At 36.8% G+C, this 4,118-nt stretch overlaps 1 non-coding gene across 1 annotated transcript; it reads left to right on the top strand.

The window, feature by feature from the left end:
- Positions 1 to 2,539: 2,539 nt before the first annotated feature.
- Positions 2,540 to 2,645, top strand: LOC113831720. Its single transcript, XR_003483874.1, has one exon. It is a non-coding gene; the product is annotated as a U6 spliceosomal RNA (small nuclear RNA).
- The last annotated feature ends 1,473 nt before the right edge of the window (positions 2,646 to 4,118 follow it).

Here is a 4,118-nt window from a genome sequence, read left to right as displayed (position 1 = left end):
AAAACAGTGGAGAGTCAAACCCACAATTATAAGCCAGAGTTTAGCTGATCATGGAGGGAAATAAAAGCAAATGCAGTATTTGACAGTATTTGTGTGGGGAATTTCAGAAACACAGAGCTATGACTCTCAGTCCCATGTTAAATTTCTTCCTTTAGACCTTTTTACTGGGTTACTTGCCTTCAGAACGCATAAAGAACAAGAAAACAAAATGGAAAAACAGAGTTTAGAAAGAAAAATTCCTTACAAACTGAAAATCATGTTCAAAGTTTGAGAACAAAACCTTGTTAAAAAATACATGAAAATTTCATCTACTCCTTTACATTGTAACTGGAATAGCCTTGGCCTGTATTAAGAAATTCACCCCATTTGATACAAATGTGATATTAATGACTGGTCAGACAAAAAATGACATCATTGCCTGTTCTCTCTATATAAAGTCAATAGACGATTTTCTACATGCTGTAAAGGGGCCAAAGTCTCACCATGCATTCAAGGCAGGAAGATATTCTAAGGAGAAGTGAAAGAGCCAGCGGGAACCCAAACCGCAAAGCTGAAAAAGCAGCTAGGGTGAGCCTGCACTCAGAATAGGAATCCCCTGCTCTCTCTCACTTGTGAAGTAACTAGAAGCCATATGGTGACTCTAAATATAATCTATTGAAGGCAATTTTCTGCCCAGGTACATTTTAAAGCTGTTTTCTACACAAAGTGCTTATTTGGCTCTGTTTTAGAATGGCCTTGAAAAATCAGACAGCTCTATGAAACTGCCTTTGTAACAAGCAACAGAAAGCATTAGAAGTAAGAAAGGGTGACACTGTGGCCCTAGGGTAAAGAGCCAGGAGTCATGGACATCACTCTCACCCTATCACTCACAAAGTAGCACTGTGACCTCTTCTGGTCCAGAGTGTCTTCACTTTGAAGAAACACGTTCTGGCAGCAGTACTGCTAAAGATATTTGTAACAAGAATCGATTCTAAGAATCTATGCCTTTTAATAATTTTCTGAACCCAATTTTCTTTTAGTAAAAACAGATCACTAGATTTCAATAGAATGGAATATTTAAGCTCCCGAAACTCTGAGTTCCATTCCTAAAAGTGGGCATAACAAGAATGTACCATGTAAAGTTGCTAAATTGATTAAATGATGTGTTTCTAAGCATAGAATAGTGGATCAAGCTTGGAGTTCCAGCACCTACAAGGTTGAGCAAAGATGATCAACAGGAACTCAAGGATGGGGATGACAGCCATAGCTCTGTGGTTAAGAATGCTGGCTGCTCATCCAGTGGACCTGTATTCAATCCCCAGCACCCACATGTTGGCTCACAAAAATCTGTAGCTCAATCCCAGCGAATCTAGTGCCCTCTTCTGCCCTCTTAGAATACTGTATTCACATAGCACACAGACATACATACAGACAAAAATAGTCCTACACACACATGTGTAATTCCTCAAAACTTCAAGACCAGTCTAGACTAAATGTGAAACCCAGTCTTAAATCAGCAACAATAATAACTAAATTGTTTCAATATACTTAGTAAGCCCTTCTCAATGCCCTCAATAATATTACAGTTTATTGGCCATGTGGGAGGGTTCAATGGTTCTCAGACATTCATATAAATTCAGGCAAATCACCTAGAGATGCTCAAAATACAAGAAGAGCCCAAGATGCGGTTCTTGTATGCCCATTTAGTTTTTGTTGATCTCAGACCACATACTATAGGAAGGGCATGGAGGAACATGTTTAAGATAGTACACTAATGAAGTCATGTTCAGACACCATGAAAGAAATCCTCTATTTCTTTTCAAATACCTGCAGCCTATCCTCCCTTCAAGGCCAATGTGAGTGGCATGGTTTATAAATCCAGCTTACCACACTACCTCTTTGTACACTTTTTCTTACCATCTTTGAATCTTATTGTTGGTAAGAGTCTGATGATTCTAAAGTATGGCTCTGCAGGGACCACCATGTGACTCAAGAAGGGTGGCCTTAACAACATAGGTTTTTGGTTTCTACTCTTAGATCATTTAGTAAAAGAAAATAGAAGAAGGTGAGTTTAAAAATGAGACTAGATATTTAAGATTTTTCTAAATGATTGCTATGGTAAATTGATTTGGTAAAATGAACTACAGAGTGGTTCTCATCCAAAATCAACTGCATAGTTTAAACAGAGCAGGGTCTCAGGATCTAAGCCAGGTGAATAAATAAATGAAGTCAATTAAATCTCCATTGTTTCTAATATGTTTCAAATTTGAGAACAACAGAACTTATAATGAAACACAGTAGTGAGGGTAGGGACTCTATTGGTTTAGCTGGATCTCTGATGTTGTAAACTGAAGTTCTCCCAAGATGAAAAGCCCAAAGCTATGTTAAATATTCTACAGGACAGAATAAATGAAATTTGTTATTATAGACACATAGAATACTGCAGACCAAACTGAAATTATTTTCAGCTAGTTTCCCCTTAAAATCCATACATCACTTACTCCTGTCTGATCTATATTGTTGTGATTTACAAACAGAGAAACTTTAGACGTTTACTCTTGTGCTCACTTCTGCAGCACATATATTAAAATTGGAATGATAAAGAGAAGATTAGCATAGCCCTATGCAAGGATGGCATGCAAATTAATGAAGCATTCCATATTTTCTTTAAATATTAAGAACAGCAAAGAAAAGAGGCCAAGTAACATATAAAGGTAGGCAGATCAAAATTACACCGAAATTCTCAATGGAAACTTTGAAAGCCAGAAGGTCCTGGATAGATGTCCTACAAACACTAAGGGAACAGTACACACTACTGTACCCAGCAAAGCTTTCAATCACTGTAGATGGAGAAAATAAGATATTCCATGATATTCCAGATTTAAACAATATATTTCCACAAATTCAGCCCTACAGAAACTCTGGAAGGAAAACTCCAACCCAATGAAGATAACTACATTCACAAAACCATAGGCAATAGATAATCCTACTTTACCAAACACCAAAAGAAAAAGGAGAGTGAAATCCACACACAATGACACCACCAACAATAAATCCAAAACAAACAAGAACAAACAATCGATGGACATTAATATCCCTCAATGTCAATGGTCTTAACCTACCTATGAAAAGATACAGGCTAAAAAAAGGATACCAAGACAGAATCCATCATTCTGCTGTATACAAGAAACACACCTCAACTTCAAAGACAGGCATTAACTCAGAGTAAAGAGTTGGGAAAAGATTTTCCAATCAAATGGACCCAAGAAACAAGCTGGTATAGCAATCCTAATATCTAACAAATTAGACTTCAAACAAAAATCATTCAAAAGAGATGAAGAAGGGCATTTCATACTCATCACAGGAAAAGTCCAACAAGATGAAGTCTCAATCCTGAGCATCTATGCCCCAAATACGAAGGCACCCACATTTGTAGAAAAAAACATTACTAAAGCTCAAACCACACATAAAACCTCACTTTAGTGATAGTAGGAGACTTCAACACCCCCCTTTCACCACTATACAGGACCACCAGATGGAAACTTAACAAAGAAACAAAGGATCTAACAGACGGTATAACCCAATTAGGATTAACAGACATCTATGGAACATTCCATTCAAACACAAAAGAATATACCTTCTTCTCAGCACCACATGGCAATTTCTCTAAAATACTTGGCAACATAGCAAACCTCCATAGATACAAAAAATTGAAATAACCCCCAGTATCTTATCAGACCACTAACCTTTAAAGTTAGAAATCAACAGCAACACAAATTGCAAAAACCTACAAATTCATGGAAATTGAATAACACACAATTGCACAATTCCTGGGTCCAGGAAGAAATAAAAATATTAAAGACTTCCTAGAATTTAATGAGAATGAAGACACCACATACTCAAATATATGGGACACTTTGAAAGTTCATAGCACTAATTGCCACATGACAAAACTGGAAAATAGTCACTCTAGAGAATTGACAGAACAACTGAAAGCTTTAGAACAAAAAGAAGCAAACTCACCAAGGAGGAGGAGATGCCATGAAATAATCAAATTGAGGGCTGAAATCAATGAAGTAAAAATTAGGAAAACATTACAAAGAATCAATGAAACAAAGAGTTGGTTCTTTGAGGACATC

Source organism: Cricetulus griseus, chromosome 3 (genome assembly GCF_003668045.3).
Source record: "Cricetulus griseus strain 17A/GY chromosome 3, alternate assembly CriGri-PICRH-1.0, whole genome shotgun sequence".
Classification (NCBI taxonomy): domain Eukaryota; kingdom Metazoa; phylum Chordata; class Mammalia; order Rodentia; family Cricetidae; genus Cricetulus; species Cricetulus griseus.
Note: the sequence above shows the minus strand (reverse complement) of the source record. Positions and strands in the feature narration are given on the sequence as shown.